Raw genomic sequence first — 14,562 nt, 5'->3', positions numbered from 1 at the left:
CAACTCTCCTTCAGGAAAACAAGAAAGTCTCATTCATGTGGCCAACTACTCATTTAAAAAGAAGATGAGCGGGGCAGCCCGGTGGCTCAGCGGTTTGGCGCCACCTTCAGCCCGGGGCCTGATCCTGGACACCCCGGATCGAGTCCCACGACGGGCTTCCTGCGTGGAGCCTACTTCTCCCTCTGCCTGTGTCTCTGCATCTCTCTCTCTCTCTCTCTCTCTTTGTGTCTCTCATGAATAGATAAATAAAATCTTTAAAAAATGTTTAAAAAAAAAAAAAGAAGAAGAAGATGAGCTCTTTCCGCCATCTCTCCAAAGCACCACAATGGTGCGCATGAACGTCCTGGCAGACGCTCTCAAGAGCGTCAACAACGCTGAAAAGAGAGGCAAGCGCCAGGTTCTTATCAGGCCATGCTCCAAAGTCATCATCCGATTTCTCACTGTGATGATGAAGCATGGTTACATTGGTGATTTTGAAATCATCAATGATCACAGAGCTGGGAAAATTGTTGTGAATCTCACAGGCAGGTTAAACAAGTGTGGAGTGATCAGCCCCAGATTTGATGTACAACTGAAAGATCTAGAAAAATGGCAGAATAACCTGCTCCCATCCCGCCAGTTCGGTTTCATTATACTGACAACCTCAGCTGGCATCATGGACCACGAAGAAGCAAGACGAAAACACACAGGAGGGAAAATCCTGGGATTCTTTTCTAGGGATGTAATTCATACGTGCAAATAAAATGCCTCAATGGAAAAAATAAAAAATAAAATAAAAATACAATAAAAAAAATAAAAAGAAGATGAAAGTTTCCTAAACTGGAATTCCAAAAATCTTAAGCAATTGTTCCCTTGGTTATTTATCAGAAAGAAAATCAGTTTACAAAAAAAAAGAAAACATCAGGCTACAGTTTTAGTGTTATACAAAGATATCTATACAAATTTAAGTACTGTTTGAAAAGCTGTGATTCAGTTCCAGGCCAATAAAACTGCTCTGGTTTATGGTCTCACTCCCTAAGAATAGTAACATATACAACCTTCATCATTTTGTTCCTTCATTCCAGGCCATGGCTGAACACTGATAATTATCAGGGGCTCTAAACAGAAGTGTATAATCAACCAACCTTCTTCAGCACACTTTGTAACAAGAAAGAAAATCAGGTCACACAGGACAAAACATCACTTGATACAAGCTTGATGAGATGAACAAGATGCCAAATTTTCTAAGAAAAAAACAGACTAAACTAGAAAAATTATCAGAGAAAAAGTTAACTTCATATGACACAATACAGTCAGAATAGATTTTGTTAAAATGTTCTGTGCTTTCTCCCACCAGAGGCAGCAAGAAGGAGAACAACCCAAGGGCATAGATTTAAAATGGTAAATGATCCAAAAAGTGTCTTTAGTTCTGATGTGTCCCACCAGTTTAGAGGATAACTTTTATCTTCTTGCATTCAGCTTAGGCTAACAGAATCTTCTTACGTAAATTGACAACATTCATTCTCCCAGAAAACATTTGAAGCTCTACATTCCAAGCATTGTGGAGAAAGAAAAGCGTGCTTGGTAGGGAAAGAAAAATTAATTTGGGATTTAAAAATTAACTGAAATCATGTACAAAGTGTATGTTCTAATGAAATCATACTTAGGGAAGTAAAGGCCAATAAAACGAACTTCTCTGAGTATCCTAATCTTAGGTACTTAGCCTTGAAATAAGAACTGAACAGTATTTCAGAAGACCCTAAGTGGTTAAAAGTAATGAATCTCGGGGCAGTGCAGGTGGCTCAGCGGTTTGCCACCTTCAGCCCAGGGCCTGATCTTGGAGACCCCGGATCCGGATAGAGTCCACGTCGGGCTCCCTGCATGGAGCCTGCTTCTCCCTTTGCCTGTGTCTCTGCCTCTCTCTCTCTCTCTCTCTCTCTCTCTCTGTCTCTCATGAATAAATAAATAAAATCTTAAAAAAAAAAAAAGTAATGAATCTCAAGTTTAAACAAAACTGAACTGGAAGCATAGAAAACAAACCAACTGTATGATGTTGGGCAAGTCACACTTCATGAGAATTAGTACCTGGAACATAAATTTTTCAACAAATTATAGATTGTAATAAACTCCTCTGAGCAATTTTAATGTGGAGCATTTCTGAACAGAAATCTCACAGAGGAAGACATAGACATGGCCAACATGCATATGAGAAAATGCTCTGCATCACTTGCCATCAGGGAAATACAAATCAAAACTACAATGAGATACCACCTCACACCAGTGAGAATGGGGAAAATTAACAAGGCAGGAAACAACAAATGTTGGAGAGGATGCGGAGAAAAGGGAACCCTCTTACACTGTTGGTGGGAATGTGAACTGGTGCAGCCACTCTGGAAAACTGTGTGGAGGTTCCTCAAACAGTTAAAAATATACCTGCCCTACGACCCAGCAATTGCACTGTTGGGGATTTACCCCAAAGATACAAATGCAATGAAACGCCGGGACACCTGCACCCCGATGTTTCTAGCAGCAATGGCCACGATAGCCAAACTGTGGAAGGAGCCTCGGTGTCCAACAAAAGATGAATGGATAAAGAAGATGTGGTTTATGTATACAATGGAATATTACTCAGCTATTAGAAATGACAAATACCCACCATTTGCTTCAACGTGGATGGAACTGGAGGGTATTATGCTGAGTGAAGTAAGTCAGTCGGAGAAGGACAAACATTATATGTTCTCATTCATTTGGGGAATATAAATAATAGTGAAAGGGAAAAGAAGGGAAGGGGGAAGAAATGTGTGGGAAATATCAGAAAGGGAGAACGTAAAGACTGCTAACTCTGGGAAACGAACTAGGGGTGGTAGAAGGGGAGGAGGGCGGGGGGTGGGAGTGAATGGGTGACGGGCACTGGGTGTTATTCTGTATGTTAGTAAATTGAACACCAATAAAAATAAATAAATAAATAAATAAATAAAAATAAAACTAATGAAATCTCAAATTATTAAATTAAATTAAAAAAATCTGAAGTCTGCTTAAAAAAAAAAAAATAATAATAATGTGGAGCATTTCTCAAACCATGTTCCAAGATACTAATCAGTATCTTAAGACTAATCAATCTCTTCAGAAAAAGAAAAATTAAATCTGGAAAAGGCTGGGTTAAACAATATTATTAAGTGTGTTGCCTTACTGAATGATTTTTCAGAAGCACTGATATGCCATTCTGGTTGGTAAAAGGGGAAATGGAGGAATGGAGACAGAAGATTTAGCATTTAACATTCTACCATGATTCTGAATTCATAGTTAAGTCTCCTAGCACACAGTTTTGAGAAAAACTGACTTAGACTGATCTCCAGATTTTTAGATTCCATAAAGCAGTTCAATTTTACAGCTTTTATTTATTTAGGTAATCTCTACACCCAACGTAGCGCTCAAGCTCATGACCCAATGATCATCTTCCGACTGAGCCAGCCAGGCATGCCACAGCAGTTCAATTTTAAAATTTAAAAATTAGGGATCCCTGGGTGGCGCAGCAGTTTAGCGCCTGCCTTTGGCCCAGGGCGCGATCCTGGAGACCCGGGATCGAATCCCACGTCGGGCTCCCAGTGCATGGAGCCTGCTTCTCCCTCTGCCTGTGTCTCTGCCTCTCTCTCTCTCTCTGTGACTATCCTAAATAAATAAAAATTAAAAAATAAATAAAATAAAATAGAGATCCCTGGGTGGCGCAGTGGTTTGGCGCCTGCCTTTGGCCCAGGGTGCGATCCTGGAGACCTGGGATCGAATCCCACATCGGGCTCCCAGTGCATGGAGCCTGCTTCTCCCTCTGCCTGTGTCTCTGCCTCTCTCTCTCTCTCTCTGTGTGTGTGACTATCATAAATAAAAATAAATAAATAAATAAAATAAAATAAAATAAAATTTAAAAATTAAGTACACAAGATTGTCAACTTTTGTTTTACCAAGTAAATACATTAAAAAAAAAATAAAAAAAAATCACCAGATAATATCACCATCACTTCATTTTAAAAGTGTCATTTTAAAACCAAAGATAGGAATAAAGAAGACTTTTAGATTACGTTAAATAACAGACTTCTAAACAAAATAATTCAGCACTGTCTTCCATTCTACCATGTGCCCATCAAGCAATCCCTGAACCTCTTATGTATACCTCTTCATCAAAATACAATAGTACAAACAGTCCATCAATGAGATAAGAGATAAGAGAACTTTACAAATATGATCTAATTCACATCAGGGACTTTTGATGTATTTACTTGGTCAGTAGAGATCACATACAGGCTGATAAAAGCAATCATTGGACCTTTACAAAGTAAGAAAATAATGAGTTAACTAAAGAACTTTAAAAAGTAAAAGATTAGTGGGCAGCCCCGGTGGCCCAGCGGTTTAGTGCCGCCTTCGGCCCAGGGTGTGATCCTGGAGACCCGGAATGGAGTCCCACGTCAGGCTCCCTGCATGGAGCCTGCTTCTCCCTCTGCCTGTGTCTCTCTGCCTCTCTGTGCCTGTCATGAATAAATAAATAAAATCTTTAAAAATATAAATAAATAAAATAAAATAATAAAAGATTAAAAATACATAAAAAATAAAAGATTTTATAAAAATAGCACTGAGAAAGAAATTCTCCCAAGTCAAATTTACCTGTCACAGAATCCCAAGTCTTAAAAAATGAGGTTTTACTTTATTCAATCAACATTAATTATCAGCATTAAGAGTGTACTGTTTTGTTTCATTTAACAAAGGCAAATTTCAGCATTGCCTTATATTATGATGTCCCCAATCCTAACATTTTCAAAACTGTTCATTATCATAAAACAAGAACAGAGTTTATAACTTACAAAGAGATTCATTTCAGAAGTAAAATCTATATCCCAGTAAGAATAATTCAGTGAAAAAAATAATAATAAATAATACTTCAATGGGTATCACATGATCTTTGTGGGAAAACTATAGAACAAAATTCCTTCACACAGAGGTGGTTCAGTCAGTGAAGTGTTTGCCTTCTGCTCAGGTCATGATCCCAGGATCCTGGGATCAGGCCCACGTGGGGCTCCCTGCTCAGCAGAGAGCCTGCTTCTCCCTTTCCCAGCCACCCATTTATGCTCTGTTTCACTCTCTAATAAAATAAACAAAACCTTTAAAAAAAAAATTCCTTCACACAAAATCCAAAAATACCAGGTCAAATCACTAACCAACAGAGAGGAATAAACACAACTGCCTCATTTTACAGAAGAGGAAAACTAAGGCACTTGAAAGACTGAATAATCTGTTTAAAAGTTAAAATGAAACTTTTTTTCTCACAATGCTATATTATTTACATATAATAAATAAAACCCACTTATAGAAAGGTCTGATAACAGTTGCAAAAGGAGGGCTAATGGTTAGTTCTATAGCTTGCAGGCCAGTTTGTTTATTCTGAAAGTCCTATCCTTTTAAACAGATCTCAGACCTAAAATGGGCAAAAATGCATTCGCTCTAATATTAAGATAATCACTTAAGATTTTTATTTATTTATTCATGAGAGACACAGAGAAAGCAGAGACATAGGCAGAGGCTATACACACACACACACATACTATATAGTAGGCTCCCTGTGAGGAGCCCGATGTGGTACTCCATCCCTGGACCCAGGATAATGCCCTGAACCAAAGGCAGCCGTCTGCTCAGCTGCTGAGCCACCCAGGCGTCCCAAGATAATCATTATTTTAATTTTTAAACAGAAAGTCAAAAGGAGGAGGAAATATTTAAAACCTCAATCCACTACTCATTTATCCCAACATTTTATGAATCTCCTTACTTCTCGACATAGTCTTCCTAGTACAGCCCCTAACATATAGTAGGCACCAACAGTTCCTGAATAAATGCAAATACAGTACTGTTACTACTACACGATCTAGTGCCTATATATTTTGATATTATTATCAAACACAAACCGATTTCTAAGCGCTATACTTCACAAATACAGTATACATGTGTAACTGTATATTTTCAAAGAAAATATCCAGACTCAATTATACTCAGGAAGAGAAACAGACATACTTCTGGAACCTTTTATAGCAATAATGTTGCAGCATGAGATAGATCTACCTAATGAATTGATTAAAAACCTTGAGAACTCAATCTGCTCATCTAAAGCTGACTGTATGTTAAAAAGAATACCAAATCTCCCTTACTGAATCAGCACCTACACGTGGCACAGAAAAATAAACCAGTAATTTTAGTGATTGATAAGGCTGAAAATTTTAGGGAATTAAACACTTTTATGATTCTCACTTGTCAATATTACATCCAACCACTTATCTTTTTTTTAAGATTTTATTTATTTATTCATGAGAGACACAGAGAAAGAGAGAGACACAGAGACACAGGCAGAGGGAAAAGCAGGCTCCACGCAGGGAACCCGATGTGGGACTCGATCTCGGGACTCCAGGATCACGCCCTGGGCCAAAGGCAGGCACTAAACCACTAAGCCACCCAGGGATCTCCCATTCCAACCACTTTTTAATCTAAAACATATAAATTAAGCCTAGCAGTGAAAAATAATTTGCTGATTTTTTTTGTTGTTATTTAACAAAAAGTAATTGTATCATTATCAATACTTTTCACACTACATCAGCAATGGAAATTAACAGCAATTTTTTCCAACCAATAGGCTTAAGGTATAAAACTTCCTTTCCTCAACCTAACTAATGCCTCTAAACATTCAATAGTGACCAAATTACAAGATCAGAACCTAACAGATTAATTAAGTTTGTCTGAGAATAAAATACCTCACACTAACCACTTAAATTACAGAAGCTTCCTGAGGAGCAGCTAATAAGTTCCATCCAACAAATTCAGTTACAAATGATTACTTTGCTTAAAAAGTCAATCAGGTGTGGGGCACCCAGTGACTCAGTCACTTAAGGGCCTGACTTTGGCTCAGGTCTCAGGTCGTGATTTCAGGGTACTCCTCGCTCAGCAGGAAGTCTGTTTGTCCCTCTGCCCCTCCGCCTGCTCAGGCTATCAGGCTAGCTCTCTCTCTCTCAAATAAATAAATAAAGACACTCAGCTGCTCATAAGGAGAGCAAGTAACTATGGGAAGCTCCTCTACTTATAAACTGTCAGATATAGAAACAAAGCTACATTCCAAAAACACAAGAGGTTCCATTTTGTCCAGCCCCTAACTAATGGTAAGTGGTCCATCAGACCACTGCTTTGAGCCAAACTTTAATTCAGTAGTCTACAGGTTTGTGTTTTGTTTTAGGATGTTTTATGAACACTAGTACCTCCATGATTTTCAACATGTATAAAAGCAGAAAGTGGTAAGAAAAACCTACATTTAAAATTCCTTCATTCAACAAATACTTTAATGCGTACTATGCACCAGGCACTTTTCTAACTCCTGATGAAAAAGGAAGTAGTAATAGTAAGAGTGGTAAGGAAATGAGAAATTTAAAGGTATACAGGAGAAATTGTCTAAAGAAAAGTAGACCAAATCTAAAGGACAAACTCTGAATCTTGCAACATGTGGAAAGTATTGTACTAACATAGGAAATAATAAGAGAAAGAGGGATCCCTGGGTGGCGCAGCGGTTTGGCGCCTGCCTTTGGCCCAGGGCGCGATCCTGGAGACCCGGGATCGAATCCCACGTCGGGCTCCCAGTGCATGGAGCCTGCTTCTCCCTCTGCCTATGTCTCTGCCTCTCTCTCTCTCTGTGTGTGACTATCATAAAATAAATAAATACATTTAAAAAAAAAAGAGAGAGAGAGAGAGAAAGAATAAATGATAAAATGTGTGTCTCTATGAATAAATAAATAAAATCTTTAAAAAATCAAAAAAAAAAAAAAAGATTACACAGCTCCATTTCTCTGAATGCTCATTCAGGCTTCCAAGAGGTGCACCTCAATATTATTTTACAGTAGTACATACTAAGGTAAACAGAGGGCCGGGTGACTCAGCTCTAGTCACCTGAAATATCAGAACAAGAATTGATAATTCGGGATCCCTGGGTGGCGCAGTGGTTTGGCGCCTGCCTTTGGCCCAGGGCGCGATCCTAGAGACCCGGGATTGAATCCCACGTCGGGCTCCCGGTGCATGGAGCCTGCTTCTCCCTCTGCCTATGTCTTTGCCCCCCACCCTCTCTCTCTCTCTCTCTCTCTCTGTGTGACTATCATAAATAAAAAACAATAAAAATTAAAAATTAAAAAAAAGAATTGATAATTCGATTCACCCTCTCAGCCTAAGAGTTTAAAGAAACTAAAAGTTTAAACACAAAATCTCCTGAGCTCATGAAACTTCCAAAAGAGCTATGAGAGAAATAAAATCTGATTAATGCTAAGATGAACTATAAAGAAACTAAAAGTTAGCATGTGTCTGCTTTTTGCTTTGTTTTCAAACTGGAACTTCCAGAAGCCTTACTAAGTTACAAGCGGTGTTATTACCTCAATTAATTCTCAACTGACAAAAAATTTGGATACTTTTCTTTTAGAAGTTGCCCTACAATGTGTAACTTGAGAGGAGTGATCCAATTCCTCTGGGCTCAGTAACCACAAGGGGAGAAAGTGACCCTAAAAGATACAGCTATAATGGAACAGCAGCCACTAACTACTGTTCTAAATAATCTCTCCCATCAGGGCTTTGGCTAAAATTATATGGTCTCAATTATCTTAACTGAAAATTATCATCAGGATCCCAAAATTAGAAATCAAAGCTACATTAGAACAAAGCTTTACACACCATGGACACAAGAGGACAATCTCTTTATCCTGCTATACCAGGGTTCTTCAACCTCACCCCTATTACTGTTTGGGGCCCAATAATTCTTTGCTGTAGGGGGGTGTCCTGTGCAATGTAGCATGTGAGCAGCATCCCTGGCCCCTATCTACTAAATGCCAGGACAACTCTCCCCTTCCTTGCAATTGTGACAACCAAAAATGACTACAGACATTACCAAAAGTTCTCCTGGGGAGAAAATTGATTCCAGTTGAGAACCACTGCTTTATGCTATCTCCTTCATTGCTCATTAATAAGCTGTGAAAAGATGAAAAAGAAGTCAGCATCCACAGGCTTATTCTTAGACCTCTTCTAATTTGACTATAGAGAATGAGAAGCAATCCGCATCTTCTTTCCTCTCCTAATAAGATGACTGTCTGAAAGACCTTAGCATTTTCTCCCTGAATGTACGTAAAGGTCATAAAAAGCCAAGTAAACATAAAGAAACACAAAGTGTTAGATTCCAGTTGGTACTTCCCAAAAAAAGTACAAGGGGTTTTATCTGTAGTGAGTTTAAAATTTTTGTTCTTCCTCATACTGAAAAAATCCCAGATTTCCCCAATATATACATATTTATATATCAGTAATTTTTTTTTTAAGATTTTATTTATTTATTCATGAGAGACACAGAGAGAGAGAGAGAGAGAGAGAGAGAGGCAGAGACACAGGCAGAGGGAGAAGCAGGCTCCATGCAGGGAGCCCGACGTGGGACTCGATTCTGGATCTCCAGGACCACGCCCTGGGCCGAAGGCGGCGCTAAACCGCCGAGCCACCCAGGCTGCTCAGAATTTCAAGGCCAGAATCACTTCATTCTTCTACTTATAAGAATATATACTTCTGGGCAGCCCGGGTGGCTCGGCGGTTTAGCGCCACCTTCAGCCCAGGGTGTGATCCTGGAGTCCCGAGATCGAGTCCCGCATCAGGCTCCCTGCACGGAGCCTGCTTCTCCCTCTGCCTGTGTCTCTGCCTCTCTCTCTCTGTGTCTCTCATGAATAAATAAATAAAATCTTAAAAAAATAATAATAGTTTTTTAAAAAGAATATATACTTCTTATTTCTAGATCCTGGCAGGGAATATATTTACCGACACTACATATTCTTTTTTTTTTTTTTTTAAATATGGTTTTTATCTTGTCAAGTTACTCACTCATAGAGACAGAGAGGGGGGCGGGCAGAGACACAGGCAGAGGGAGAAGCAGGCTCCATACCGGAAGCCCTACGTGGGACTCAATCCCAGGTCTCCAGGATCACACCCCTGGCGGCAGGTGGCGCTAAACCACTGCGCCACCGGGGCTGCCCAACACTATATACTCAAACTTCACATGGTAGTATCTATATTTTGTGCCACTGGAACCAATTTGATAAAGATCTCACAACACTAAAAAGCCACTACTTTTAAATATAACTACTGGATATCCAACTTGTCATATCATTCAAGCAATATTTAATAAGCAACTGCTACACAGTACCAGAGAGATGCTAGATAATCAAGCAGACTTTTTAGCTGGGGAGTCACAAATAGCAGAATATAAGATATCGAATAATTAAAACTTCTCCCGTCCAGCTCAAATCACTAAATTCCTCCCCCCAAGTTCAATAACACTACTAACATTAGTTGGACACTGCTCTGTGATCTTTCTATGAATCATGCAATTAAAAAGTGAGGTCAGTGAGCTTACAGTTTTAAGAGTCACAAAGTCTTTAAGAAATGTACTTCAAGGGATGTCTGGGTGGCTCAGCAGTTAAGCGTCTGCCTTTGGCCCAGGGTATGATCCTGGAGTCCCAGGATTGAGTCCCACATGCCAGGCTCCCTGTAAGGAGCCTGCTTCTCCCTCTGCCTAGGTCTCTGCCCCTTTTTCTCTGTCTCTCATGAATAAATAAATATTTTTTTAAGTACTTCAAAAAAAAAAAGTTTAATTTAAAAAATGTAATTTTTAGCTACTCTTATTATGAGGTAGAGAGTTTTCCCAGATTTGGGGTACCTGCATGGCTCAGCTGGTTAAGCATCTGACTCTTGGGTTTGGCTCAGGTCATAATCTCAGGGTCTTAAGATCCAGCTCCTCCTCAGGCTCCTCATTGAGATTCTCTGTCTCTCCCTCTGCCCCTCCACCCATTTGCAAGCACACAAACACTTTCTCTCTCTTTAAAATAAATAAACAAATAAAATATCTTTTTAAAAAGAGGAAGTCTTCCTGTATTAGTCATTACAAGCAGAACACAATGATCATCACTTGTACAGCACCGCACCTGGTAAAGAACCAAAGCCAATGACGTTACTCACTGACAAGGATGACATTTTATTAAATCAAAGGTGATAGAATAAGGAGATGTGAGAGAAGCTTATTATTTCCTTTGGGCAGAGTCTCAGAGTTAACACCCTGGCAGTCCTTAATTAGACTTGTCTCTGGTCTGGATCTGGATACTCTGATCTCCATAAAATACTTAGGAATCACCCTAGTCTCATCAATATCAAAAGTAGTTTACTCTGCACATGATTTTCTCACCCATTTAATGAATACTCTACCAGATACAATCTCAGGTAATATTCTCTGTCCTTGATTTAAAAGGAGGGCAGGGTAGTGTGGGGATGGAATGACACCTTTACATTCCATGACACAACCTTCTATGGTCATCCCTTAATACATAGCATAGTATCTCCATCAGTTTGGGCTTCACATTATCTCACAATAGGACAGTCAAGTGAGGTAGAAGATTCTGCTGTGTTTTGAAAATAATTTTAAGTTACCCAAAAATACACAATGCCATTTACCCAATCATATGTAAACTGAAATCCTAAGGGTTTTAAAGCATGTAATAGGGCAGCCCTGGTGGCTCAGCGGTTTAAGCGCCACCTTCAGTCCAGGGCGTGATCCTGGAGTCCCGGGATCAAGTCCCACATCAGTCTCCCTGCATGGAGCCTGCTTCTCCCTCTGCCTGTGTATCTGCCTCTCTCTCTCTCTGTGTCTCTCATGAATAAATAAATAAAATCTTAAAAAAAATAAAATAAAATAAAGCATGTAATAAGTCAAATTCTCTTTACTAAAATTATTTTCACTGTAAATAGGAAAATACTTTTCAATAAGAGAAAGAAATTCCTAATCAATAGTTACTTCTAGAATAGAGAGTCTTTTTTTTTTTTTCTTTTTCTTTTTTTTTAATTGGAGGCAGGGGAGAGGTAGACTCCCTGGCTGAGTAGGGAGCCCAACACAGGACTCCATCCCAGGACCCCTAGGATCATGGCCTGAGCCAAAGGTAGATGATTAACCAACTAAGCCACCCATGTGCCCAACAGATTCTTTTTTGATGTCTAATGATAACAGTAATGGTAACAGTACCACTAAATATATTTTCATTCTAAAATTCTCTTCTTGCTTGATTTCTCATTTCTTTGTATCTTTATTCTAATGACTCTCTTGTTCTCTTATCTAGGAGGATCCAAACCAAAGACACACAAAGTTAAAATGGATGGATCAGGATTTAGCAGTAAGACGTGTTACTTCACCAAATTAATTCAACTGAATTTGGCTTAATCTACATAGCATTAGGTGTACTCTCTCTCAGAAGTTATAACCAAAATTATTTTTTTTAATACAGACATTAAGGTTAGTTGGGCCTGTAAATCTTTCAGAGTAGTACTGACAAGAAAAACAATAAACAGCAACCTAAGGAGAGTTTCAGGGCTGAACCACTGGGTAAGCTATTGCTATTGCCTGCACACACTTCCAAACGTATCAAGAAGGGCTATACACTAGAATTGAGGAAGAAATAAGAGTTCCAAAACCTTGCATCTTAATCCCAGTGAACAGCACTATGATTCTATGGGGGAATAAACTGGTAAAAGATGAGATGGCTCTGAAGGAAGCAGTCCTTTCCACTGACGGAGTCAAGAAACCCACCTAGCAAAAGCTCATTAAAAGCTGACAGTAAAACTCAATACTCCACCTCTGGTGTTCAGAGTTCTTGTGATCCAACTAGCACAAGAGTAAGCACCCTTTTGAGATGCAAATTAAATCAAAACAAAGAAAAATTAATTCCAGATAACCTGGGTTGGCTACCCTCAAAAAGACATCTGGTTTCCCATAACATTTGTCCAATTCAAGAAACAATGAATGCCTACTGTACACTGAGAACTTATAGTGAAGGAATCTCAAGTTCACATAAATTACTTTCATAAAACTTTCAACATTTTCCTATATGTATGAAAATCATATTACTGACTTTCCAGGGTTTGAGTTGGTTTTTCAATAGCCGTCAGATTTGTCCTGAACCAGATACTTACTGACCTGATCATTCTTACAACGAACATGTTCAAGGTGACAGCTTAGGCTTAAGGATCTAGAAATGGCCATGAAACATGAAACTCACTGGCTCATATATGAATCAAAATTATAATCTTGACCTCATTGCACCTTTTCCTAAAAATGCATGACAACAATGATTTTACTAAATATTTCCTCCTTCTCCCTCAATTTACTCTTTTCTACAGCAGTCTGTGCTATTCTCAATTTGAATTCTACCTATCCTTCAAAACTCAATTTAAATCCTATCTGAACTGTAACTTCTTCCCTGCACATCACCAATGCTACCGTATCCCTCTCTCACTAAACTCTTAACCACATACTATATCCACCCTATTCATGTATATTGTTTCTTTTTCCATGTTTGTCTTGTCTTTCCGACATAATTATGAGGTCCTTGAGGGCAGAAACCATATATTCCTTGGTATTGTCTCCAGGACCTTCAGATGAGAACCTTGTATGTATGCAGTATTCAACTTAGACATCAGGTATGACAGATAATAAACAATACTAAAAAGATCAAGAACTTCTCTTGGGATGCCTGGGTGGCTCAGTGGTTAAGCGTCTGCCTTCGGCTCAGGGTGTGATCCCAAGGCAGGGGATGGAGTCCACATTGGGATCCCTGCATGGAGCCTGCTTCTCCCTCTGCCTATGTCTCTGCCTCTCTCTGTGTCTCTCATGAATAAATAAATAAAATCTTTAAAAAAAAAAAAAAGAACTTCTCTGGGCATTAAACTAAGGCTTATAAAAAACTCCTACCACATCTTTCAAACTATCCCTTTTCAAGAGCACGAAGTGGGGTCTTGAGATGTTAAGAAGATATAATAAGTTGTGAAAAGTTAGACTTATTTTTAAAGGCAAAGTGAATAGCACTTAAAGATCAGAAGACTGCAATGTTCAACAGGGCATCACATTCAGCATGTCACTAGTTACACAAGTACTGGCTGAATTCAAGACCCTCCTCTCTGTGGTTAAAGAGAGTTCTGGAGGCTCTACTGTCCACTAGCAAAAGAAAAAACAAAAACAAACAAACAAAAAAACAAAAAACAAGACACCAAGGCACCTGCTCTTCTTAGCACTGAAACATGGCAAAAAAGCCTGCACACACACAGAGCTGAACCAGCAGGCAAAAGTAACATAGCACATAGATGAAACTATGACCCTGGATGGGGTGGGGCAAATGGAAAGAAAATGCCCTAAAAGCATGAAAAAGCACAACTTTTGGTGAAGAAGCTAAAATACCATTGAGGCATGTATTCACTAGACTCCATTTGTGTTTCTAGAAACTAAGACAGGGATCCCTGGGTGGCGCAGCGGTTTGGCGCCTGCCTTTGGCCCAGGGCGCGATCCTGGAGACCCAGGATCGAGTCCCACGTCGGGCTCCCGGTGCATGGAGCCTGCTTCTCCCTCTGCCTATGTCTCTGCCTCTCTCTCTCTCTCTCTCTCTGTGACTATCATAAATAAATAAAAATTCAAAAAAAAATAAAAACTAAGACATGCATGCAGACACATTTAGTAGG

At 39.2% G+C, this 14,562-nt stretch overlaps 1 protein-coding gene and 1 pseudogene across 2 annotated transcripts in view; one reads left to right on the top strand and one right to left on the bottom strand.

Annotated features, from left to right (window-relative positions):
- The window catches only part of RNF115 (ring finger protein 115), a 70,179-nt gene that overhangs the window by 54,144 nt on the left and 1,473 nt on the right, over positions 1–14,562 (bottom strand). The gene's annotated exons all lie outside the window — the stretch shown is intronic.
- LOC144324607 (small ribosomal subunit protein uS8 pseudogene) lies at positions 301–755 on the top strand (annotated as a pseudogene).

This window comes from Canis aureus, chromosome 12, assembly GCF_053574225.1.
Source record: "Canis aureus isolate CA01 chromosome 12, VMU_Caureus_v.1.0, whole genome shotgun sequence".
Taxonomy (NCBI): Eukaryota; Metazoa; Chordata; class Mammalia; order Carnivora; family Canidae; genus Canis; species Canis aureus.
The sequence above is the reverse complement of the archived record's forward strand: the minus strand, read 5'-3'. Positions and strand labels throughout refer to the sequence as shown.